General features: G+C 43.4%; 10 non-coding genes across 10 annotated transcripts; all 10 read right to left on the bottom strand.

Annotated features, from left to right (window-relative positions):
• Positions 1-720: 720 nt before the first annotated feature.
• On the bottom strand, positions 721-793 carry trnav-aac (transfer RNA valine (anticodon AAC)). The gene has a single exon. It is a non-coding gene; the product is annotated as a tRNA-Val (tRNA).
• Positions 794-3,466: 2,673 nt separating this feature from the next.
• trnav-cac (transfer RNA valine (anticodon CAC)) lies at positions 3,467-3,539 on the bottom strand. Its single transcript has one exon. It is a non-coding gene; the product is annotated as a tRNA-Val (tRNA).
• A 2,544-nt stretch (positions 3,540-6,083) lies between these two features.
• On the bottom strand, positions 6,084-6,156 carry trnav-cac (transfer RNA valine (anticodon CAC)). The gene has a single exon. It is a non-coding gene; the product is annotated as a tRNA-Val (tRNA).
• A 1,537-nt stretch (positions 6,157-7,693) lies between these two features.
• trnav-aac (transfer RNA valine (anticodon AAC)) lies at positions 7,694-7,766 on the bottom strand. Its single transcript has one exon. It is a non-coding gene; the product is annotated as a tRNA-Val (tRNA).
• A 2,674-nt stretch (positions 7,767-10,440) lies between these two features.
• On the bottom strand, positions 10,441-10,513 carry trnav-aac (transfer RNA valine (anticodon AAC)). Its single transcript has one exon. It is a non-coding gene; the product is annotated as a tRNA-Val (tRNA).
• Positions 10,514-13,185: 2,672 nt separating this feature from the next.
• trnav-aac (transfer RNA valine (anticodon AAC)) lies at positions 13,186-13,258 on the bottom strand. The gene has a single exon. It is a non-coding gene; the product is annotated as a tRNA-Val (tRNA).
• A 2,674-nt stretch (positions 13,259-15,932) lies between these two features.
• Positions 15,933-16,005, bottom strand: trnav-aac (transfer RNA valine (anticodon AAC)). The gene has a single exon. It is a non-coding gene; the product is annotated as a tRNA-Val (tRNA).
• Positions 16,006-18,677: 2,672 nt separating this feature from the next.
• trnav-aac (transfer RNA valine (anticodon AAC)) lies at positions 18,678-18,750 on the bottom strand. Its single transcript has one exon. It is a non-coding gene; the product is annotated as a tRNA-Val (tRNA).
• A 2,673-nt stretch (positions 18,751-21,423) lies between these two features.
• Positions 21,424-21,496, bottom strand: trnav-cac (transfer RNA valine (anticodon CAC)). The gene has a single exon. It is a non-coding gene; the product is annotated as a tRNA-Val (tRNA).
• Positions 21,497-24,169: 2,673 nt separating this feature from the next.
• trnav-cac (transfer RNA valine (anticodon CAC)) lies at positions 24,170-24,242 on the bottom strand. The gene has a single exon. It is a non-coding gene; the product is annotated as a tRNA-Val (tRNA).
• Between the last annotated feature and the right edge of the window lie 2,214 nt (positions 24,243-26,456).

The raw sequence follows: 26,456 nt of genomic DNA, 5'->3' as shown, positions 1-26,456 counted from the left end.
GCAGGGGTGCTCACCTAAAACTTGGCATTTGTTGGCCGGTGCAGATACGATGGGCTTAAATGACTCCTTCCATGCTGTAAACCTCTATGATTATATAATTATCGGTTAGGATTACTTTCATAATGCAAAACGTGGCAATCAGATAATTAATGGTGTTTCCAGTGAAGAAGTGTTCATGCAAACTGGGGCTCGAACTCAGGAAGCTGAGATGAAGCATCTTATGAGGCTGCTGTTCGGAGCACGGGGAGCGTTGTCTCGAACGGTGGCATTTTGCAGCCCAGTGAAGGGCGGTAAACCGCTGTTTGATGCTGCATTCTCCGCTTTCCGCCGGCAGCGGCTGATTGGAGAGTGTGGGAGCGGAAGTTAGGGCTTGTCCCGCCCTCACTCACTCTGGAGCTGGGGAAGAGCGATTAGTCGATGGGTTTGTTTGTGGCTTTAATTTTCTGCTGTGAAGCGTGGTGGCGTGGCAGCATCCTTTAATAATCTCTCACAGCTGACCTGAATGCACGGAATGTGCAGCTTTGAGATATGGTTTCTCCAGCGTCAGGGCTGGAAACGGGAGGGAGTGAGAGACACTGTGTAGAATTTGAGTGTGAACAGAACTGTAGAGAGAAATCAGCAAATGGAACAGCATCGTGAGACACTGCACTCTGTTAATATTGAACCACGAATATGAATGATTTAATTTTATCTAATCATTAATTGAACACGTTTGCATAATGTTTCCGCCCGGTTTCGAACCGGGGACCTTTCGCGTGTTAGGCGAACGTGATAACCACTACACTACGGAAACGCTGTTGCTTTAACATTGTTGGGAACATAACCAGAGCTTTAACCTCAACAGCTGGACTACACTTCTGGAGCTTGTGTCACGAGAATCGAATAACGGTGCTACATTTAGCAAGGTTGTGAGTGTGGCAGGAATTGATCCCGTGTTTCTCTGCCTTTATACATAGGAACAGGAGTGGCCATTCCTCAGCAAGTGGTTAGAATCTGGAATACACTTCTCTAAAGGGCGGTGGAGTCAGACTCAATCTTATCTTTCAAAACGGAGTTGGATAAGTATCCGAATGAAAAAAATTGCACAGCTGTGTGTAAATGACAGGGGCGTGAGATTTGTTGAGAGTTGGCATGGGCTCGACGGGCTGCATCCATTCCCTTATTCTTTGATTCTATAAGTTAGTGGCACATTTAATAGTGTGCATGTCAGCAGAATATTGAAAGGGACATGGATTCAGTCGGCACAACGAGAGGCATCTGATTCAGAAGATTCGGGTGCACGAAAATTCGGGTTTAATGACTTTAAAAGCATCATTTTTCTTTTGTGAAGATTCGGTCAGAGAAATGTTTGAAAAAGAATTTTTTGCTTAAAGGGGCTCAGCACTTCATTTTCTTTTTGGCTGTTAGGGCCACACTTCTTTTCGATGGTATTCTTCCAGAATGTATATTTTCTTTGCTGTTTCACAATAACCAGTCCCTTGCACTGCAGTCTATCTCACTGTTTCCAACGTCTCATGTACATGTTACCAGCAATGAACATTTTGAAGCAGACTTCTAAAGCACAGTGTCCAAAATGGTTTATGGATTCAGAGGTAAAGTGCAGAGCACAGCTAAGTTATTCAATTAAGGACTCTCCTTCAGTTAACATTTCTTTAGTTGTGCAAATGAAGATCATCAGTCAATAAATGATGTTTTCCCATGAAGCAGGATAACATTTAATGATTATGCATTTTCTAAGTAAAAGCCCATGTGATTCAGGGCGTAGTGGCAAATTGGATCCAAATTTGGCTCAGAGGCAGGAAGCAAAGGGTAATGTTTGATGGGTGTTTTTGTGACTGGAAGGATGTTTCCAGTGGGGTTCCACAGTTTTCAGTGCCAGATCCATTGCTTTTTATGCTATTTATCAATGAACTAAACTTGAATATAGGTGTTATGATTACGAAGTTTTCAGGTGTTATTAAAATAGGCAGTGTGATTGATAATGAAGAAGAAAGCTGGAGACTCCAGGAAGATATCAATCAACTGATCAGGGGGTAGAGCAGTGGCAAATGGAATTTAATCCAGAGATGTGAGAGATCGCGCATTTGTGGAGGGCTAACAAGGAAAGGGAATACACATCAACTGGTATGACATTGAGAAGTGTAGAGGAACAAAGGTAACTGGGATTGCTTGTCCACAGATCCCTGAAGGTAGCTGGTCAGGTGGAAAAGTTGGTTAAGAAGTCATATGGAATGGTTGCATTTATTGGCAGAAGCAAGGAACAGAACAGCAAGTGGGTTTTGCTAGAACTGTATAAACTTCTGGTTAGGCCACAGCTGGAGTACTGCGTGCAGTTCTAGTCACCGCATTGAAGGAAGGACGTGAATACGCTGGAGAGGGTACAGAGGAGATTTACGTAGATGTTGCCGGGAGTAGAGCAACTTTGATATGAGGACAGATTGGTTAGGATCGGTTTGTTTTCCTTGGAACAGAGGAGGCTGATGGGCGACAGCATTAAGGTGTATATAAAAAGGAGGGGCCTAGATATTGTTGATTAACAGGGTCTATTTCACATAGTGGAGTGGTCAACAACCAGGCTGCATAATTTAAAAGTAATTAGTGTAAGGGTTAAAGGGGATTTGAAGTGAACATTCTGCATGCAGATGTTTGTGGGGGTCTCAAACTCACTGCCTGAAAGTGTGGTGCAGGCAGAAACCCTCACCACATTTAACAAGTACTGAGATGTGCACATGAAATGCAATAAGGTGCAGGGGGACACATCTAAAACTGGACATTTGTTGGCCGGTGCAGATACGATGGGCTTAAATGACTCCTTCCATGCTGTAAACCTCGATGATTATATAATTATCGGTTAGGATTACTTTCATGACGCAAAACGTGGCAATCAGATAATTAATGGTGTTTCCAGTGAAGAAGTGTTCGTGCAAGCTGGGGCTCGAACTCAGGAAGCTGAAATGAAGCATCTTTTCAGGCTGCTGTTTGGTGTACGGGGAGCGTTGTCTCGAACGGTGGCATTTTGCAGCCCAGTGAAGGGCGGTAAACCGCTGTTTGATGCTGCATTCTCCGCTTTCCGCCGGCAGCGGCTGATTGGAGAGTGCGGGAGCGGAAGTTAGGGCTTGTCCCGCCCTCACTCACTCTGGAGCTGGGGAAGAGCGATGAGTCGATGAGTTTGCTTGTCGCTTTAATTTTCTGTTGTGAAGCGTGGTGGCGTGGCAGGATCCTTTAATAATCTCTCACAGCTGACCTGAATGCACGGAATGTGCAGCTTTGAGATATGGTTTCTCCAGCGTCAGGGCTGGCAACGGGAGGGAGTGAGAGACACTGTGTCGAATTTGAGTGTGGACAGAACTGCAGAGAGAAATCAGCAAATGGAACAACATCGTGAGACACTGCACTCTGTTAATATTGAACCACGAATATGAATGATTTAATTTTATCTGATCATTAATTGAACACGTTTGCATAATGTTTCCGCCCGGTTTCGAAACGGGGACCTTTCGCGTGTGAGGCGAACGTGATAACCACTACACTATGGAAACGCTGTGCCAGTAACGTTGTTGGGAACATAACCAGAGCTTTAACCTCAAAAGCTGGACTACATTTCTGGAGCTTGTGTCACGAGAATAGAATGACGGTGCTATATTTCGCAAGGTTGTGAGTGAGGCAGGAATTGATCCCGTGTTTCTCTGCCTTTATACATAGGAACAGGAGTGGCCATTCCTCAGCAAGTGTTTAGAATCTGGAATACACTGCTCTAAAGGGCGGTGGAGTCAGACTCAATCTTATCTTTCAAAACGGAGTTGGATAAGTATCCGAATGAAAAAAATTGCACAGCTGTGGGAAAATGAGAGGGGAGTGAGACTTGTTGAGAGTTGGCATGGGCTCGACGGGCTGCAACCATTACCTTATTCTTTGATTCTATAAGTTAGTGGCACATTTAATAGTGTGCATGTCAGCAGAATATTGAAAGGCACATGGATTCAGTCGGCACAACGAGAGGCATCTGATTCAGAAGATTCGGGTGCACTACAATTCGGGTTTAATGACTTTAAAAGCATCATTTTTGTTTTGTGAAGTTTCGGTCAGAGAAATGTTTGGGCAAAGATTCTTTTGCTGAAAAGGGCTCAGCACTTCATCTTCTTTTTGGCTGTTAGGGCCACACTTCTTTTCGATGGTATTCTTCCAGAATGTATATTTTCTTTGCTGTTTCACAATAACCAGTCCCTTGCACTACAGTCTATCTCACTGTTTCCAACGTCCCATGTACATGTTACCAGCAAGGAACATTTTGAAGCAGACTTCTAAAGCACAGTGTCCAAAATGGTTTATGGATTCAGAGGTAAAGTGCAGAGCACAGATAAGTTATTCCATTAAGGACTCTCCTTCAGTTAACATTTCTTTAGTTGTGCAAATGAAGATCATCAGTCAGTTAATGATGTTTTCCCATGAAGGCAGGATAACATTTAATGATTATGCATTTTCTAAGTAAAAGCCCATGTGATTCAGGGCACAGTGGCAAATTGGATCCAAATTTGGCTCAGAGGCAGGAAGCAAACGGTAATGTTTGATGGGTGTTTTTGTGACTGGAAGGATGTTTCTAGTGGGGTTCCACAGTTTTTAGTGCCAGATCCATTGCTTTTTATGGTATTTATCAATGATCTAAACTTGAATATCGGTGTTATGATTACGAAGTTTTCAGGTGTTATTAAAATAGGCAGTGTGGTTGATAATGAAGAAGAAAGCTGGAGACTCCAGGAAGATATCAATCAACTGATAAGGGGGTAGATCAGTGGCAAATGGAATTTAATCCAGAGATGTGAGAGATCGCTCATTTGTGGAGGGCTAACAAGGAAAGGGAATACACATCAACTGGTATGACATTGAGAAGTGTAGAGGAACAAAGGCAACTGGGATTGCTTGTCCACAGATCCCTGAAGGTAGCTGGCGAGTTGGAAAAGTTGGTTAAGAAATGTGCATGTCAGCAGAATATTGAAAGGGACATGGATTCAGTCGGCACAACGAGAGGCATCTGATTCAGAAGATACGGGTGCACGAAAATTCCGGTTTAATGACTTTAAAAGCATCATTTTTGTTTTGTGAAGATTCGGTCAGAGAAATGTTTGGGAAAATAATTTTTTGCTGAAAAGGACTCAGCACTTCATCTTCTTTTTGGCTGTTAGGGTCGCACTTCTTTTCGATGGTATTCTTCCAGAATGTATATTTTCTTTGCTGTTTCACAATAAACAGTCCCTTGCACTACAGTCTATCTCACTGTTTCCAAAGTCCCATGTACATGTTACCAGCAATGAACATTTTGAAGCAGACAGAAACCCTCACCACATTTAACAAGTTCTTAGATGTGCACATGAAATGCAATAAGGTGCAGGGCATTTGTTGGCCGGTGCAGATACGATGGGCTTAAATGACTCCTTCCATGCTGTAAACCTCTATGATTATATAATTATCGGTTAGGATTACTTTCATGATGCAAAACGTGGCAATCAGATAATTAATGGTGTTTCCAGTGAAGAAGTGTTCGTGCAAGCTGGGGCTCGAACTCAGGTAGCTGAGATGAAGCATCTTATGAGGCTGCTGTTCGGTGTCCGGGTAGCGTTGTCTCGAACGGTGGCATTTTGCAGCCCAGTGAAGGGCGGTAAACCGCTGTTTGATACTGCATTCTCCGCTTTCCGCCGGCAGCGGCTGATTGGAGAGTGTGGGAGCGGAAGTTAGGGCTTGTCCCGCCCTCACTCACTCTGGAGCTGGGGAAGAGCGATTAGTCGATGGGTTTGTTTGTGGCTTTAATTTTCTGGTGTGAAGCGTGGTGGCGTGGCAGGATCCTTTAATAATCTCTCACAGTTGACCTGAATGCACGGAATGTGCAGCTTTGAGATATGGTTTCTCCAGCGTCAGGGCTGGAAACGGGAGGGAGTGAGAGACACTGTGTAGAATTTGAGTGTGAACAGAACTGTGGAGAGAAATCATCAAATGGAACAGCATCGTGAGACACTGCACTCTGTTAATATTGAACCACTAATATGAATGATTTAATTTTATCGAATCATTAATTGAACACTTTTGCATAATGTTTCCACCCGGTTTCGAACCGGGGACCTTTCGCGTGTGAGGCGAACGTGATAACCACTACACTACGGAAACGCTGCGGCAGTAACATTGTTGGGAACATAACCAGAGCTTTAACCTCAACAGCTGGACTACACTTCTGTAGCTTGTGTCACGAGAATAGAATAACGGTGCGATATTTAGCAAGGTTGTGAGTGTGGCAGGAATTGATCACGTGTTTCTCTGCCTTTATACATAGGAACAGGAGTGGCCATTCCTCAGCAAGTGGTTAGAATCTGGAATACACTGCTCTAAAGGGCGGTGGAGTCAGACTCAATCTTATCTTTTAAAACGGAGTTGGATAAGTATCCGAATGCAAAAAATTGCACAGCTGTGGGTAAATGACAGGGGAGTGAGACTTGTTGAGAGTTGGCATGGGCTCGACGGGCTGCACCCATTCCGTTATTCTTTGATTGTATACGTTCGTGGCACATTTAATAGTGTGCATGTCAGCAGAATATTGAAAGGGACATGGATTCAGTAGGCACAACGAGAGGCATCTGATTCAGAAGATTCGGTTGCACGAAAATTCGGGTTTAATGACTTTAAAAGCATCATTTTTGTTTTGTGAAGATTCGGTCAGAGAAATGTTTGGGAAAATAATTTTTTGCTGAAAAGGACACAGCACTTCATCTTCTTTTTGGCTGTTCGGGTCACACTTCTTTTGGATGGTATTCTTCCAGAATGTATATTTTCTTTGCTGTTTCACAATAATCAGTCCCTTGCACTACAGTCTATTTCACTGTTTCCAACTTCCCATGTACATGTTACCAGCAATGAACATTTTGAAGCAGGCAGAAACCCTCACCACATTTAACAAGTTCTTAGACGTGCACATGAAATGCAATAAGGTGCAGGGGTGCTCACCTAAAACTTGGCATTTGTTGGCCGGTGCAGATACGATGGGCTTAAATGACTCCTTCCATGCTGTAAACCTCTATGATTATATAATTATCGGTTAGGATTACTTTCATAATGCAAAACGTGGCAATCAGATAATTAATGGTGTTTCCAGTGAAGAAGTGTTCATGCAAACTGGGGCTCGAACTCAGGAAGCTGAGATGAAGCATCTTATGAGGCTGCTGTTCGGAGCACGGGGAGCGTTGTCTCGAACGGTGGCATTTTGCAGCCCAGTGAAGGGCGGTAAACCGCTGTTTGATGCTGCATTCTCCGCTTTCCGCCGGCAGCGGCTGATTGGAGAGTGTGGGAGCGGAAGTTAGGGCTTGTCCCGCCCTCACTCACTCTGGAGCTGGGGAAGAGCGATTAGTCGATGGGTTTGTTTGTGGCTTTAATTTTCTGCTGTGAAGCGTGGTGGCGTGGCAGCATCATTTAATAATCTCTCACAGCTGACCTGAATGCACGGAATGTGCAGCTTTGAGATATGGTTTCTCCAGCGTCAGGGCTGGAAACGGGAGGGAGTGAGAGACACTGTGTAGAATTTGAGTGTGAACAGAACTGTAGAGAGAAATCAGCAAATGGAACAGCATCGTGAGACACTGCACTCTGTTAATATTGAACCACGAATATGAATGATTTAATTTTATCTAATCATTAATTGAACACGTTTGCATAATGTTTCCGCCCGGTTTCGAACCGGGGACCTTTCGCGTGTTAGGCGAACGTGATAACCACTACACTACGGAAACGCTGTTGCTTTAACATTGTTGGGAACATAACCAGAGCTTTAACCTCAACAGCTGGACTACACTTCTGGAGCTTGTGTCACGAGAATCGAATAACGGTGCTACATTTAGCAAGGTTGTGAGTGTGGCAGGAATTGATCCCGTGTTTCTCTGCCTTTATACATAGGAACAGGAGTGGCCATTCCTCAGCAAGTGGTTAGAATCTGGAATACACTTCTCTAAAGGGCGGTGGAGTCAGACTCAATCTTATCTTTCAAAACGGAGTTGGATAAGTATCCGAATGAAAAAAATTGCACAGCTGTGTGTAAATGACAGGGGCGTGAGATTTGTTGAGAGTTGGCATGGGCTCGACGGGCTGCATCCATTCCCTTATTCTTTGATTCTATAAGTTAGTGGCACATTTAATAGTGTGCATGTCAGCAGAATATTGAAAGCGACATGGATTCAGTCGGCACAACGAGAGGCATCTGATTCAGAAGATTCGGGTGCACGAAAATTCGGGTTTAATGACTTTAAAAGCATCATTTTTCTTTTGTGAAGATTCGGTCAGAGAAATGTTTGAAAAAGAATTTTTTGCTTAAAGGGGCTCAGCACTTCATTTTCTTTTTGGCTGTTAGGGCCACACTTCTTTTCGATGGTATTCTTCCAGAATGTATATTTTCTTTGCTGTTTCACAATAACCAGTCCCTTGCACTGCAGTCTATCTCACTGTTTCCAACGTCTCATGTACATGTTACCAGCAATGAACATTTTGAAGCAGACTTCTAAAGCACAGTGTCCAAAATGGTTTATGGATTCAGAGGTAAGGTGCAGAGCACAGATAAGTTATTCAATTAAGGATTCTCCTTCAGTTAACATTTCTTTAGTTGTGCAAATGAAGATCATCAGTCAATTAATGATGTTTTCCCATGAAGGCAGTATAACATTTAATGATTATGCATTTTCTAAGTAAAAGCCCATGTGATTCAGGGCGAAGTGGCAAATTGGATCAAAATTTGGCTCAGAGGCAGGAAGCAAAGGGTAATGTTTGATGGGTGTTTTTGTGACTGGAAGGATGTTTCCAGTGTGGTTCCGCAGTTTTCAGTGCCAGATCCATTGCTTTTTATGGTATTTATCAATGATCTAAACTTGAATATAAGTATTATGATTACGAAGTTTACATGTGTTATTCAAATAGGCATTGTGGTTGATAATGAAGAAGAAAGCTGGAGACTCCAGGAAGATATCAATCAACTGATAAGGGGGTAGAGCAGTGGCAAATTGAATTTAATCCAGAGATGTGAGAGATCGCGCATTTGTGGAGGGCTAACAAGGAAAGGGAATACACATCAACTGGTATGACATTGATAAGTGTAGAGAAACAAAGGTAACTGGGATTGCTTGTCCACAGATCCCTGAAGGTAGCTGGCCAGTTGGAAAAGTTGATGAAGAATTCATATGGAATGGTTGCATTTATTGGCAGAAGCAAGGAACAGAAAAGCAAGTGGGTTATGCTAGAACTGTATAAAATTCTGGTTAGGCCACAGCTGGAGTACTGCGTGCAGTTCTGGTCACCGCATTGATGGAAGAACGTGAATACGCTGGAGAGGGTACAGAGGAGATTTACGTAGATGTTGCCGGGAGTGGAGCAACTTTGCTATGAGGACAGATTGGATAGGATGGGTTTGTTTTCCTTGGAACAGAGGAGGCTGATGGGCGACCGCATTGAGGTGTATAAAAATAGGAGGGGCCTAGATATTGTTGATTAAAAGGGTCTATTTCACATAGTGGAGTGGTCAACAACCAGGCTGCATAATTTAAAAGTAATTAGTGTAAGGGTTAAAGGGGATTTGAAGTGAACATTCTGCATGCAGATGTTTGTGGGGGTCTCAAACTCACTGCCTGAAAGTGTGGTGCAGGCAGAAACCCTCACCACATTTAACCAGTTCTGAGATGTGCACATGAAATGCAATAAGGTGCAGGGGTACACACCTAAAACTGGGCATTTGTTGGCCGGTGCAGATACGATAGGCTTAAATGACTCCTTCCATGCTGTAAACCTCTATGATTATATAATTATCGGTTAGGATTACTTTCATGATGCAAAACGTGGCAATCAGATAATTAATGGTGTTTCCAGTGAAGAAGTGTTCGTGCAAGCTGGGGCTCGAACTCAGGAAGCTGAGATGAAGCATCTTATGAGGCTGCTGTTCGGAGCACGGGGAGCGTTGTCTGGAACGGTGGCATTTTGCAGCCCAGTGAAGGGCGGTAAACCGCTGTTTGATGCTGCATTCTCCGCTTTCCGCCGGCAGCGGCTGATTGGAGAGTGTGGGAGCGGAAGTTAGGGCTTGTCCCGCCCTCACTCACTCTGGAGCTGAGGAAGAGCGATTAGTCGATGGGTTTGTTTGTGGCTTTAATTTTCTGTTGTGAAGCGTGGTGGCGTGGCAGGATCCTTTAATAAACTCTCACAGCTGACCTGAATGCACGGAATGTGCAGCTTTGAGATATGGTTTCTCCAGCATCAGGGATGGAAACGGGAGGGAGTGAGAGACACTGTGTAGAATTTGAGTGTGAACAGAACTGCAGAGAGAAATCAGCAAATGGAACAGCATCGTGAGACACTGCACTCTGTTAACATTGAACAACTAATATGAATGATTTAATTTTATCTTCTCATTAATTGAACACGTTTGCATAATGTTTCCGCCCGGTTTCGAACCGGGGACTTTTCGCGTGTTAGGCGAACGTGATAACCACTACACTACGGAAACGCTGTGGCATTAAGATTGTTGGGAACATAACCAGAGCTTTAACCTCAACAGCTGGACGACACTTCTGGAGCTTGTGTCACGAGAATAGAATGACGGTGCTATATTTAGCAAGGTTTTGAGTGTGGCAGGAATTGATCCCGCGTTTCTCTGCCTTTATACATAGGAACAGGAGTGGTCATTCCTCAGCAAGTGGTTAGAATCTGGAATACACTTCTCTAAAGGGCGGTGGAGTCAGACTCAATCTTATCTTTCAAAACGGAGTTGGATAAGTATCCGAATGAAAAAAATTGCACAGCTGTGGGTAAAAGACAGGGGAGTGAGACTTGTTGAGAGTTGGCATGGGCTCGCCGGCTGCATCCATTCCCTTATGCTTTGATTCTATAAGTTAGTGGCACATTTAATAGTGTGCATGTCAGCAGAATATTGAAAGGGACATGGATTCAGTCGGCACAACGAGAGGCATCTGATTCAGAAGATTCCGGTGCATGAAAATTCGGGTTTAATGACTTTAAAAGCATCATTTTTCTTTTGTGAAGATTCGGTCAGAGAAATGTTTGAAAAAGAATTTTTTGCTGAAAAGGGCTCAGCACTTCATCTTCTTTTTGGCTGTTAGGGCCACACTTCTTTTCGATGGTATTCTTCCAGAATGTATATTTTCTTTGCTGTTTCACAATAACCAGTCCCTTGCACTGCAGTCTATCTCACTGTTTCCAACGTCTCGTATACATGTTACCAGCAATGAACATTTTGAAGCAGACTTCTAAAGCACAGTGTCCAAAATGGTTCATGGATTCAGAGGTAAAGTGCAGAGCACAGATAAGTTATTCAATTAAGGATTCTCCTTCAGTTGACATTTCTTTAGTTGTGCAAATGAAGATCATCAGTCAATTAATGATGTTTTCCCATGAAGGCAGGATAACATTTAATGATTATGCATTTTCTAAGTAAAAGCCCATGTGATTCAGGGCGAAGTGGCAAATTGGATCCAAATTTGGCTCAGAGGCAGGAAGCAAAAGGTAATGTTTGATGGGTGTTTTTGTGACTGGAAGGATGTTTCCAGTGTGGTTCCACAGTTTTCAGTGCCAGATCCATTGCTTTTTATGGTATTTATCAATGATCTAAACTTGAATATAGGTGTTATGATTACGAAGTTTTCAGGTGTTATTAAAATAGGCAGTGTGGTTGATAATGAAGAAGAAAGCTGGAGACTCCAGGAAGATATCAATCAACTGATAAGTGGGTAGAGCAGTGGCAAACTGAATTTAATCCAGAGATGTGAGAGATCGCGCATTTGTGGAGGGCTAACAAGGAAAGGGAATACACATCAACTGGTATGACATTGAGAAGTGTAGAGGAAAAAAGGTAACTGGGATTGCTTGTCCACAGATCCCTGAAGGTAGCTGACCAGTTGGAAAAGTTGATTAAGAATTCATATGGAATGGTTGCATTTATTGCAGAAGCAAGGAACAGAACAGCAAGTGGGTTATGCTAGAACTGTATAAAATTCTGGTTAGGCCACAGCTGGAGTTCTGCGTGCAGTTCTGGTCACCGCATTGAAGGAAGAACGTGCATACGCTGGAGAGGGTACAGAGGAGATTTACGTAGATGTTGCCGGGAGTGGAGCAACTTTGCTATGAGGACAGATTGAATAGGATGGGTTTGTTTTCCTTGGAACAGAGGAGGCTGATGGGCGACAGCATTGAGGTGTATAAAAATAGGAGGGGCCTAGATATTGTTGATTAAAAGGGTCTATTTCACATAGTGGAGTGGTCAACAACCAGGCTGCATAATTTAAAAGTAATTAGTGTAAGGGTTAAAGGGGATTTGAAGTGAACATTCTGCATGCAGATGTTTGTGGGGGTCTCAAACTCACTGCCTGAAAGTGTGGTGCAGGCAGAAACCCTCACCACATTTAACCAGTTCTTAGATGTGCACATGAAATGCAATAAGGTGCAGGGGTACACACCTAAAACTGGGCATTTGTTGGCCGGTGCAGATACGATGGGCTTAAATGACTCCTTCCATGCTGTAAACCTCTATGATTATATAATTATCGGTTAGGATTACTTTCATGATGCAAAACGTGGCAATCAGATAATTAATGGTGTTTCCAGTGAAGAAGTGTTCGTGCAAGCTGGGGCTCGAACTCAGGAAGCTGAGATCAAGCATCTTGTGAGGCTGTTGTTCGGAGCAGGTGGAGCGTTGTCTCGAACGGTGGCATTTTGAAGCCCAGTGAAGGGCGGTAAACCGCTGTTTGATGCTGCATTCTCCGCTTTCCGCCGGCAGCGGCTGATTGGAGAGTGTGGGAGCGGAAGTTAGGGCTTGTTCCGCCCTCACTCACTCTGGAGCTGGGGAAGAGCGATTAGTCGATGGGTTTGTTTGTGGCTTTAATTTTCTGTTGTGAAGCGTGGTGGCGTGGCAGGATCCTTTAATAATCTCTCACAGCTGACCTGAATGCACGGAATGTGCAGCTTTGAGATATGGTTTCTCCAGCGTCAGGGCTGGAAACGGGAGGGAGTGAGAGACACTGTGTAGAATTTGAGTGTGAACAGAACTGCAGAGAGAAATCAGCAAATGGAACAGCATCGTGAGACACTGCACTCTGTTAACATTGAACCACTAATATGAATGATTTAATTTTATCTTATCATGAATTGAACACGTTTGCATAATGTTTCCGCCCGGTTTCGAACCGGGGACCTTTCGCGTGTTAGGCGAACGTGATAACCACTACACTACGGAAACGCTGTGGCAGTAACATTGTTGGGAACATAACCAGAGCTTTAACCTCAACAGCTGGACGACACTTCTGGAGCTTGTGTCACGAGAACAGAATGACGGTGCTATATTTAGCAAGGTTGTGAGTGTGGTAGGAATTGATCCCGTGTTTATCTGCCTTTATACATAGGAACAGGAGTGGCCATTCCTCAGCAAGTGGTTAGAATCTGGAATACACTTCTCTAAAGGGCGGTGGAGTCAGACTCAATCTTATCTTTCAAAACGGAGTTGGATAAGTATCCGAATGAAAAAAATTGTACAGCTGTGGGTAAATGACAGGGGAGTGAGACTTGTTGAGAGTTGGCATGGGCTCGACGGGCTGCATCCATTCCCTCATGCTTTGATTCTATAAGTTAGTGGCACATTTAATAGTGTGCATGTCAGCAGAATATTGAAAGGGACATGGATTCAGTCGGCACAACGAGAGGCATCTGATTCAGAAGATTCCGGTGCATGAAAATTCGGGTTTAATGACTTTAAAAGCATCATTTTTCTTTTGTGAAGATTCGGTCAGAGAAATGTTTGAAAAATAATTTTTTGCTGAAAAGGGCTCAGCACTTCATCTTCTTTTTGGCTGTTAGGGCCACACTTCTTTTCGATGGTATTCTTCCAGAATGTATATTTTCTTTGCTGTTTCACAATAACCAGTCCCTTGCACTGCAGTCTATCTCACTGTTTCCAACGTCTCATATACATGTTACCAGCAATGAACATTTTGAAGCAGACTTCTAAAGCACAGTGTCCAAAATGGTTTATGGATTCAGAGGTAAAGTGCAGAGCACAGATAAGTTATTCAATTAAGGATTCTCCTTCAGTTAACATTTCTTTAGTTGTGCAAATGAAGATCATAAGTCAATTAATGATGTTTTCCCATGAAGGCAGGATAACATTTAATGATTATGCATTTTCTAAGTAAAAGCCCATGTGATTCAAGGCGAAGTGGCAAATTGGATCCAAATTTGGCTCAGAGGCAGGAAGCAAAGGGTAATGTTTGATGGGTGTTTTTGTGACTGGAAGGATGTTTCCAGTGGGGTTCCACAGTTTTCAGTGCCAGATCCATTGCTTCTTATGGTATTTATCAATGATCTAAACTTGAATATAGGTGTTATGATTACGAAGTTTTCAGGTGTTATTAAAATAGGCAGTGTGGTTGATAATGAAGAAGAAAGCTGGAGACTCCAGGAAGATATCAATCAACTGATAAGTGGGAAGTGCAGTGGCAAATTGAATTTAATCCAGAGATGTGAGAGATCGCGCATTTGTGGAGGGATAACAACGAAAGGGAATACACATCAACTGGTATGACATTGAGAAGTGTAGAGGAACAAAGGTAACTGGGATTGCTTGTCCACAGATCCCTGAAAGTAGCTGACCAGTTGGAAAAGTTGATTAAGAAGTCATATGGAATGATTGCATTTATTGGCAGAAGCAAGGAACAGAGCAGCAAGTGGGTTGTGCTAGAACTGTATAAAATTCTGGTTAGGCCACAGCTGGAGTACTGCGTGCAGTTCTGGTCACCGCATTGAAGGAAGAACGTGAATACGCTGGAGAGGGTACAGAGGAGATTTACGTAGATGTTGCCGGGAGTGGAGCAACATTGCTATGAGGACAGATTGGATAGGATGGGTTTGTTTTCCTTGGAACAGAGGAGGCTGATGGGCGACCGCATTGAGGTGTATAAAAATAGGAAAGGCCTAGATATTGTTGATTAAAAGGGTCTATTTCACATAGTGCAGTGGTCAACAACCAGGCTGCATAATTTAAAAGTAATTAGTGTAAGGGTTAAAGGGGATTTGAAGTGAACATTCTGCATGCAGATGTTTGTGGGGGTCTCAAACTCACTGCCTGAAAGTGTGGTGCAGGCAGAAACCCTCACCACATTTAACAAGTTCTTAGATGTGCACATGAAATGCAATAAGGTGCAGGGGGACACACCTAAAACTGGGCATTTGTTGGCCGGTGCAGATACGTTGGGCGTAAATGACTCCTTCCATGCTGTAAACCTCTATGATTATATAATTATCGGTTAGGATTACTTTCATGATGCAAAACGTGGCAATCAGATAATTAATGCTGTTTCCAGTGAAGAAGTGTTCGTGCAAGCTGGGGCTCGAACTCAGGAAGCTGAGATGAAGCATCTTATGAGGCTGCTGTTCGGAGCACGGGGAGCGTTGTCTGGAACGGTGGCATTTTGCAGCCCAGTGAAGGGCGGTAAACCGCTGTTTGATGCTGCATTCTCCGCTTTCCGCCGGCAGCGGCTGATTGGAGAGTGTGGGAGCGGAAGTTAGGGCTTGTCCCGCCCTCACTCACTCTGGAGCTGAGGAAGAGCGATTAGTCGATGGGTTTGTTTGTGGCTTTAATTTTCTGTTGTGAAGCGTGGTGGCGTGGCAGGATCCTTCAATAATCTCTCACAGCTGACCTGAATGCACGGAATGTGCAGCTTTGAGATATGGTTTCTCCAGCGTCAGGGCTGGAAGCGGGAGGGAGTGAGAGACACTGTGTAGAATTTGAGTGTGAACAGAACTGTAGAGAGAAATCAGCAAATGGAACAGCATCGTGAGACACTGCACTCTGTTAACATTGAACCACCAATATGAATGATTTAATTTTATCTTATCATTAATTGAACACGTTTGCATAATGTTTCCGCCCGGTTTTGAACCTGGGACTTTTCGCGTGTTAGGCGAACGTGATAACCACTACACTACGGAAACGCTGGTGCAATAACATCGTTGGGAACATAACCAGAGCTTTAACCTCAACAGCTGGACTACACTTCTGGAGCTTGTGTCACGAGAATCGAATAACGGTGCGATATTGCAAGGTTGTGAGTGTGGCAGGAATTGATCCCGTGTTTCTCTGCCTTTATACATAGGAACAGGAGTGGCCATTCCTCAGCAAGTGGTTAGAATCTGGAATACACTTCTCTAAAGGGCGGTGGAGTCAGACTCAATCTTATCTTTCAAAACGGAGTTGGATAAGTATCCGAATGAAAAAAATTGCACAGCTGTGGGTAAATGACAGGGGAGTGAGACTTGTTGAGAGTTGGCATGGGCTCGACGGGCTGCATCCATTCCGTTATTCTTTGATTCTATAAGTTAGTGGCACATTTAATAGTGTGCATGTCAGCAGAATATTGAAAGGGACATGGATTCAGTCGACACAACGAGAGGCATCTGATTCAGAAGATTCGGGTGCACGAAAATTCGGGTTTAATGACTTTAAAAGCATCATTTTTCTTTTATGAAGATTCGGTCAGAGAAATGTTTGAAAAATAATTTTTTGCTGAAAAGGGCTCAGCACTTTATCTTCTTTTTGGCTGTTAGGGCCACACTTCTTTTCGATGGTATTCTTCCAGAATGTATATTTTCTTTGCTGTTTCACAATAACCAGTCCCTTGCACTACAGTCTATCTCACTGTTTCCAACGTCTCATGTACATGTTACCAGCAATGAACATTTTGAAGCAGACTTCTAAAGCACAGTGTCCAAAATGGTTTATGGATTCAGAGCTAAAGTGCAGAGCACAGATAAGTTATTCAATTAAGGATTCTCCTTCAGTTAACATTTCTTTAGTTGTGCAAATGAACATCATCAGTCAATTAATGATGTTTTCCCACAAAGGCAGGATAACATTTAATGATTATGCATTTTCTAAGTAAAAGCCCATGTGATTCAGGGCGAAGTGGCAAATTGGATCCAAATTTGGCTCAGAGGCAGGAAGCAAACGGTAATGTTTGATGGGTGTTTTTGTGACTGGAAGGATGTTTCCAGTGGGGTTCCACAGTTTTCAGTGCCAGATCCATTGCTTTTTATGGTATTTATCAATGATCTAAACTTGAATATAGGTGTTATGCTTACGAAGTTTTCAGGTGTTATTAAAATAGGCAGTGTGGTTGATAATGAAGAAGAAAGCTGGAGACTCCAGGAAGATATCAATCAACTGATAAGGGGGTAGAGCAGTGGCAAATTGAATTTAATCCAGAGATGTGAGAGATCGCGCATTTGTGGAGGGCTAACAAGGAAAGGGAATACACATCAACTGGTATGACATTGAGAAGTGTAGAGGAACAAAGGTAACTGGGATTGCTTGTCCACAGATCCCTGAAGGCAGCTGACCAGTTGGAAAAGTTGATTAAGAAGTCATATGGAATGGTTGCATTTATTGGCAGAAGCAAGGAACAGAACAGCAAGTGTGTTATGCTAGAACTGTATAAAATTCTGGTTAGGCCACAGCTGGAGTACTGCGTGCAGTTCTGGTCACCGCACTGAAGGAAGAACGTGAATACGCTGGAGAGGGTACAGAGGAGATTTACGTAGATGTTGCCGGGAGTGGAGCAACTTTGCTATGAGGACAGATTGGATAGGATGGGTTTGTTTTCCTTGGAACAGAGGAGGCTGAAGGGCGACCGCATTGAGGTGTATAAAAATAGGAGACGCCTAGATATTGTTGATTAAAAGGGTCTATTTCACATAGTGCAGTGGTCAACAACCAGGCTGCATAATTTAAAAGTAATTAGTGTAAGGGTTAAAGGGGATTTGAAGTGAACATTCTGCATGCAGATGTTTGTGGGGGTCTCAAACTCACTGCCTGAAAGTGTGGTGCAGGCAGAAACCCTCACCACATTTAACCAGTTCTTAGATGTGCACATGAAATGCAATAAGGTGCAGGGGTACACACCTAAAACTGGGCATTTTTTGGCCGGTGCAGATACGATGGGCGTAAATGACTCCTTCCATGCTGTAAACCTCCATGGTTATATAATTATCGGTTAGGATTACGTTCATGATGCAAAACGTGGCAATCAGATAATTAATGCTGTTTCCAGTGAAGAAGTGTTCGTGCAAGCTGGGGCTCGAACTCAGGAAGCTGAGATGAAGCATCTTATGAGGCTGCTGTTCAGAGCACGGGGAGCGTTGTCTGGAACGTTGGCATTTTGCAGCCAAGTGAAGGGCGGTAAACCGCTGTTTGATGCTGCATTCTCCGCTTTCCGCCGGCAGCGGCTGATTGGAGAGTGTGGGAGCGGAAGTTAGGGCTTGTCCCGCCCTCACTCACTCTGGAGCTGAGGAAGAGCGATTAGTCGATGGGTTTGTTTGTGGCTTTAATTTTCTGTTGTGAAGCGTGGTGGCGTGGCAGGATCCTTTAATAATCTCTCACAGCTGACCTGAATGCAAGGAATGTGCAGCTTTGAGATCTGGTTTCTCCAGCGTCAGGGCTGTAAACGGGAGGGAGTGAGAGACACTGTGTAGAATTTGAATGTGAACAGAACTGCAGACAGAAATCAGCAAATGGACCAGCATCGTGAGACACTGCACTCTGTTAACATTGAACCACTAATCTGAATGATTTAATTTTATCTTATCATTGATTGAACACGTTTGCATAATGTTTCCACCCGGTTTCGAACCGGGGACTTTTCGCATGTTAGGCGAACGTGATAACCACTACACTACAGAAACGCTGTGGCAGTAACATTGTTGGGAACATAACCAGAGCTTTAACCTCCACAGCTGGACTACACTTCTGGAGCTTGTGTCACGAGAATAGAATAACGGTGCTATATTTAGCAAGGTTGTGAGTGTGGCAGGAATTGATCCCGTGTTTCTCTGCCTTTATACATAGGAATAGGAGTGGCCATTCCTCAGCAAGTGGTTAGAATCTGGAATACACTTCTCTAAAGGGCGGTGGAGTCAGACTCAATCTTATCTTTCAAAACGGAGTTGGATAAGTATCCGAATGAAAAAAATTGCACAGCTGTGGGTAAATGACAGGGGAGTGAGACTTGTTGAGAGTTGGCATGGGCTCGACGGGCTGCATCCATTCCCTTATTCTTTGATTCTATAAGTTAGTGGCACATTTAATAGTGCGCATGTCAGCAGAATTTTGAAAGGGACATGGATTCAGTCGACACAACGAGAGGCATCTGATTCAGAAGATTCGGGTGCACGAAAATTCGGGTTTAATGACTTTAAAAGCATCATTTTTCTTTTATGAAGATTCGGTCAGAGAAATGTTTGAAAAATAATTTTTTGCTGAAAAGGGCTCAGCACTTCATCTTCTTTTTGGCTGTTAGGGCCACACTTCTTTTCGATGGTATTCTTCCAGAATGTATATTTTCTTTGCTGTTTCACAATAACCAGTCCCTTGCACTACAGTCTATCTCACTGTTTCCAACGTCTCATGTACATGTTACCAGCAATGAACATTTTGAAGCAGACTTCTAAAGCACAGTGTCCATAATGGTTTATGGATTCAGAGCTAAAGTGCAGAGCACAGATAAGTTATTCAATTAAGGACTCTCCTTCAGTTAACATTTCTTTAGTTGTGCAAATGAAGATCATCAGTCAATTAATGATGTTTTCCCATGAAGGCAGGAAAACATTTAATGATTATGCATTTTCTAAGTAAAAGCCCATGTGATTCAGGGCGCAGTGGCAAATTGGATCCAAATTTGGCTCACAGGCAGGAAGCAAAGGGTAATGTTTGATGGGTGTTTTTGTGGCTGGAAGGATGTTTCCAGTGGGGTTGCACAGTTTTCAGTGCCAGATCCATTGCTTTTTATGGTATTTATCAATGATCTAAACTTGAATATAAGTGTTATGATTACGAAGTTTTCAGGTGTTATTAAAATAGGCAGTGTGGTTGATAATGAAGAAGAAAGCTGGAGACTCCAGGAAGATATCAATCAACTGATAAGTGGGTAGAGCAGTGGCAAATTGAATTTAAACCAGAGATGTGAGAGATCGCGCATTTGTGGAGGTCTAACAAGGAAAGAGAATACACATCAACTGGTATGACATTGAGAAGTGCAGAGGAACAAAGGTAACTGGGATTGCTTGTCCACAGATCCCTGAAGGTAGCTGGCCAGTTGGAAAAGTTGGTTAAGAAGTCATATGGAATGGTTGCATTTATTGGCAGAAGCAAGGAACAGAACAGCAAGTGGGTTATGCTAGAACTGTATAAAATTCTGGTTAGGCCACAGCTGGAGTACTGCGTGCAGTTCTAGTCACCGCATTGAAGGAAGGACGTGAATACGCTGGAGAGGGTACAGAGGAGCTTTACGTAGTTGTTGCCGGCAGTGGAGCAACTTTGCTATGAGGACAGATTGGATAGGATGGGTTTGTTTTCCTTGGAACAGAGGAGGCTGATGGGCGACAGTATTGAGGTGTATAAAAATAGGAGGGGCCTAGATATTGTTGTTTAAAAGGGTCTATTTCACATAGCGGAGTGGTCAACAACCAGGCTGCATAATTTAAATGTAATTAGTGTAAGGGTTAAAGGGGATTTGAAGTGAACATTCTGCATGCAGATGTTTGTGGGGGTCTCAAACTCACTGCCTGAAAGTGTGGTGCAGGCAGAAACCCTCACCACATTTAACAAGTTCTTAGATGTGCACATGAAATGCAATAAGGTGCAGGGGGACACACCTAAAACTGGGCATTTGTTGGCCGGTGCAGATACGATGGGCTTAAATGACTCCTTCCATGCTGTAAACCTCTATGATTATATAATTATCGGTTAGGATTACTTTCATAATGCAAAACGTGGCAATCAGATAATTAATGGTGTTTCCAGTGAAGAAGTGTTCGTGCAAGCTGGGGCTCGAACTCAGGAAGCTGAGATGAAGCATCTTATGAGGCTGCTGTTCGGTGTACGGGGGGCGTTGTCTCGAACGGTTGCATTTTGCAGCCCAGTGAAGGGCGGTAAACCGCTGTTTGATGCTGCATTCTCCGCTTTCCGCCGGCAGCGGCTGATTGGAGAGTGTGGGAGCGGAAGTTCGGGCTTGTCCCGCCCTCACTCATTCTGGAGCTGGGGAAGAGCGATTAGTCGATGGGTTTGTTTGTGGCTTTAATTTTCTGTTGTGAAGCTTGGTGGCGTGGCAGGATCCTTTAATAATCTCTCACAGCTGACCTGAATGCACGGAATGTGCAGCTTTGAGATATGGTTTCTCCAGCGTCAGGGCTGGAAACGGGAGGGAGTGAGAGACACTGTGAAGAATTTGAGTGTGAACAGAACTGCAGAGAGAAATCAGCAAATGGACCAGCATCGTGAGAAACTGCACTCTGTTAATATTGAACCACGAATATGAATGAATTAATTTTAGCTAATCATTAATTAAAACGTTTGCATAATGTTTCCTCCCGGTTTCGAACCAGGGACCTTTCGCGTGTGAGGCGAACGTGATAACCACTACACTACGGAAATGCTGTGGCAGTAGCATTGTTGGGAACATAACCAGAGCTTTAACCTCAACAGCTGGACTACACTGATGGAGCTTGTGTCACGAGAATAGAATGACGGTGCTATATTTAGCAAGGTTGTGAGTGTGGCAGGAATTGATCCCGTGTTTCTCTGCCTTTATACAGAGGAACAGGAGTGGCCATTCCTCAGCAAGTGGTTAAAATCTGGAATACACTGCTCTAAAGGGCGGTGGAGTCAGACTCATTCTTATCTTTCAAAACGAGTTGGATAAGTATCCGAATGAAAAAAATTGCACAGCTGTGTGTAAATGACAGGGGAGTGAGACTTGTTGAGAGTTGGCATGGGCTCGACGGGCTGCAACCATTCCCTTATTCTTTGATTGTATAAGTTAGTGGCACATTTAATAGTGTGCATGTCAGCAGAATATCGAAAGGGACATGGATTCAGTCGGCACAACGAGAGGCATCTGATTCAGAAGATTTGTGTGCACGAAAATTCGGGTTTAATGACTTTAAAAGCATCATTTTTGTTTTGTGAAGATTCGGTCAGTGAAATGTTTGGGAAAAGAATTTTTTGCTTAAAAGGGCTCAGCACTTCATCTTCTTTTTGGCTGTTAGGGTCACACTTCTTTTCGATGGTATTCTTCCAGAATGTATATTTTCTTTGCTGTTTCACAATAACCAGTCCCTTGCACTACAGTCTATCTCACTGTTTCCAACGTCCCATGTACATGTTACCAGCAAGGAACATTTTGAAGCAGACTTCTAAAGCACACTGTCCAAAATGGTTTATGGATTCAGAGGTAAAGTGCAGAGCACAGATAAGTTATTCAATTGAGGACTCTCCTTCAGTTAACATTTCTTTAGTTGTGCAAATGAAGATCATCAGTCAATTAATGATGTTTTCCCATGAAGGCAGGATAACATTTAATGATTATGCATTTTCTAAGTAAATGCCCATGTGATTCAGGGCGAAGTGGCATATTGGATCCAAATTTGGCTCAGAGGCAGTAAGCAAAGGGTAATGTTTGATGGGTGTTTTTGTGACTGGAAGGATTATTCCAGTGGGGTTCTGCAGTTTTCAGTGCCAGATCCATTGCTTTTTATGGTATTTATCAATGATCTAAACTTGAATATAGGTGTTATGATTACGAAGTTTTCAGGTGTTATTAAAATAGGCAGTGGGTTGATAATGAAGAAGAAAGCTGGAGACTCCAGGAAGATATCAATCAACAGATAAGAGGGTAGAGCAGTGGCAAATTGAATTTAATCCAGAGATGTTAGTGATAGCGCATTTGTGGAGGGCTAACAAGGAAAGGGAATATACATCAACTGGTATGACATTGAGAAGTGTAGAGGAACAAAGGAAACTGGGATTGCTTGTCCACAGATCCCTGAAGGTAGCTGGCCAGTTGGAAAAGTTGGTTAAGAAGTCATATGGAATGGTAGCATTTATTGGCAGAAGCAAGGAACAGACCAGCAAGTGGGTTATGCTAGAACTGTATAAAATTCTTGTTAGGCCACAGCTGGAGTACTGCGTGCAGTTCTAGTCACCGCATTGAAGGAAGGACGTGAATACGCTGGAGAGGGTACAGAGGAGATTTACGTAGTTGTTGCCGGGAGTGGAGCAACTTTGCTATGAGGACAGATTGGATAGGATGGCTTTGTTTTCCTTGGAACAGAGGAGGCTGATGGGCGACAGTATTGAGGTGTATAAAAATAGGAGGGGCCTAGATATTGTTGTTTAAAAGGGTCTATTTCACATAGCGGAGTGGTCAACAACCAGGCTGCATAATTTCAAAGTAATTAGTGTAAGGGTTAAAGGGGATTTGAAGTGAACATTCTGCATGCAGATGATTGTGGGGGTCTCAAACTCACTGCCTGAAAGTGTGGTGCAGGCAGAAACCCTCACCACATTTAACAAGTTCTTAGATGTGCACATGAAATGCAATAAGTTGCAGGGGGACACACCTAAAACTGGGCATTTGTTGGCCGGTGCAGATACGATGGGCTTAAATGACTCCTTCCATGCTGCAAACCTCTATGATTATATAATTATCGGTTAGGATTACTTTCATGATGCAAAACGTGGCAACCAGATAATTAATGGTGTTTCCAGTGAAGAAGTGTTCGTGCAAGCTGGGGCTCGAACTCAGAAAGCTGAGATGAAGCATCTTATGAGGCTGCTGTTCGGTGTACGGGGAGCGTTGTCTCGAACGGTGGCATTTTGCAGCCCACTGAAGGGCGGTAAACCGCTGTTTGATGCTGCATTCTCCGCTTTCCGCCGGCAGCGGCTGATTGGAGAGTGTGGGAGCGGAAGTTAGGGCTTGTCCCGCCCTCACTCATTCTGGAGCTGGGGAAGAGCGATTAGTCGATGGGTTTGTTTGTGGCTTTAATTTTCTGTTGTGAAGCTTGGTGGCGTGGCAGGATCCTTTAATAAAAGCTGACAGCTGACCTGAATGCACGGAATGTGCAGCTTTGAGATATGGTTTCTCCAGCGTCAGGGCTGGAAACGGGAGGGAGTGAGAGACACTGTGAAGAATTTGAGTGTGAACAGAACGGCAGAGAGAAATCAGCAAATGGACCAGCATCGTGAGACACTGCACTCTGTTAATATTGAACCACTAATATGAATGATTTAATTTTATCTAATCATTAATTGAACACGTTTGCATAATGTTTCCGCCCGGTTTCGAACCGGGGACCTTTCGCGTGTGAGGCGAACGTGATAACCACTACACTACGGAAACGCTGTGGCAGTAGCATTGTTGGGAACATAACCAGAGCTTTAACCTCAACAGCTGGACTACACTTATGGAGCTTGTGTCACGAGAATAGAATGACGGTGCGAAATTTAGCAAGGTTGTGAGTGTGGCAGGAATTGATCCCGTGTTTCTCTGCCTTTATACATCGGAACAGGAGTGGCCATTCCTCAGCAAGTGGTTAAAATCTGGAATACACTGCTCTAAAGTGCGGTAGAGTCACACTCATTCTTATCTTTCAAAACGAGTTGGATAAATATCCGAATGAAAAAAATTGCACAGCTGTGTGTAAATGACAGGGGAGTGAGACTTGTTGAGAGTTGGCATGGGCTCGACGGGCTGCAACCATTCCCTTATTCTTTGATTGTATAAGTTAGTGGCACATTTAATAGTGTGCATGTCAGCAGAATATTGAAAGGCGACATGGATTCAGTCGGCACAACGAGAGGCATCTGATTCAGAAGATTTGGGTGCACGAAAATTCGGGTTTAATGACTTTAAAAGCATCATTTTTGTTTTGTGAAGATTCGGTCAGAAAAATGTTTGGGAAAAGAATTTTTTGCTGAAAAGGGCTCAGCACTTCATCTTCTTTTTGGCTGTTAGGGTCACACTTCTTTTCGATGGTATTCTTCCAGACTGTATATTTTCTTTGCTGTTTCACAATAACCAGTCCCTTGCACTACAGTCTATCTCACTGTTTCCAACGTCCCATGTACATGTTACCAGCAAGGAACATTTTGAAGCAGACTTCTAAAGCACACTGTCCAATATCGTTTATGGATTCAGAGGTAAAGTGCAGAGCACAGATAAGTTATTCAATTAAGGACTCTCCTTCAGTTAACATTTCTTTAGTTGTGCAAATGAAGATCATCAGTCAATTAATGATGTTTTCCCATGAAGGCAGGATAACATTTAATGATTATGCATTTTCTAAGTAAATGCCCATGTGATTCAGGGCGAAGTGGCATATTGGATCCAAATTTGGCTCAGAGGCAGTAAGCAAAGGGTAATTTTTGATGGTTGTTTTTGTGACTGGAAGGATGATTCCAGTGGGGTTCCGCAGTTTTCAGTGCCAGATCCATTGCTTTTTATGGTATTTATCAATGATCTAAACTTGAATATAGGTGTTATGATTACGAAGTTTTCAGGTGTTATTAAAATAGGCAGTGGGTTGATAATGAAGAAGAAAGCTGGAGACTCCAGGAAGATATCAATCAACTGATAAGGGGGCAGAGCAGTGGCAAATGGAATTTAATCCAGAGATGTGAGAGATCGCGCATTTGTGGAGGGCGAACAAGGAAAGGGAATACACATCAACTGGTATGACATTGAGAAGTGTAGAGGATAAAGGTAACTGGGATTGCTTGTCCACAGATCCCCGAAGGTAGCTGGCCAGTTGGAAAAGTTGGTTAAGAAGTCATATGGAATGGTTGCATTTATTGGCAGAAGCAAGGAACAGAACAGCAAGTGGTTTATGCTAGAACTGTATAAAATTCTGGTTAGGCCAAAGCTGGAGTACTGCGTGCAGTTCTAGTCACCGCATTGAAGGAAGGACGTGAATACGCTGGAGAGGGTACAGAGGAGCTTTACGTAGTTGTTGCCAGCAGTGGAGCAACTTTGCTATGACGACAGATTGGATAGGATGGGTTTGTTTTCCTTGGAACAGAGGAGGCTGATGGGCGACAGTATTGAGGTGTATAAAAATAGGAGGGGCCTAGATATTGTTGTTTAAAAGGGTCTATTTCACATAGCGGAGTGGTCAACAACCAGGCTGCATAATTTAAAAGTAATTAGTGTAAGGGTTAAAGGGGTTTTGAAGTGAACATTCTGCTTGCAGATGTTTGTGGGGGTCTCAAACTCACTGCCTGAAAGTGTGGTGCAGGCAGAAACCCTCACCACATTTAACAAGTTCTTAGATGTGCACATGAAATGCAATAAGGTGCAGGGGGACACACCTAAAACTGGGCATTTGTTGGCCGGTGCAGATACGATGGGCTTAAATGACTCCTTCCATGCTGTAAACCTCTATGATTATATAATTATCGGTTAGGATTACTTTCATGATGCAAAACGTGGCAATCAGATAATTAATGGTGTTTCCAGTGAAGAAGTGTTCGTGCAAGCTGGGGCTCGAACTCAGGAAGCTGAGATGAAACATCTTATGAGGCTGCTGTTCGGTGTACGGGGAGCGTTGTCTCGAAC

The sequence above is a fragment of the Pristiophorus japonicus genome, chromosome 3 (genome assembly GCF_044704955.1).
Source record: "Pristiophorus japonicus isolate sPriJap1 chromosome 3, sPriJap1.hap1, whole genome shotgun sequence".
In the NCBI taxonomy this organism is placed as follows: Eukaryota; Metazoa; Chordata; class Chondrichthyes; family Pristiophoridae; genus Pristiophorus; species Pristiophorus japonicus.
Note: the sequence above shows the minus strand (reverse complement) of the source record. Positions and strands in the feature narration are given on the sequence as shown.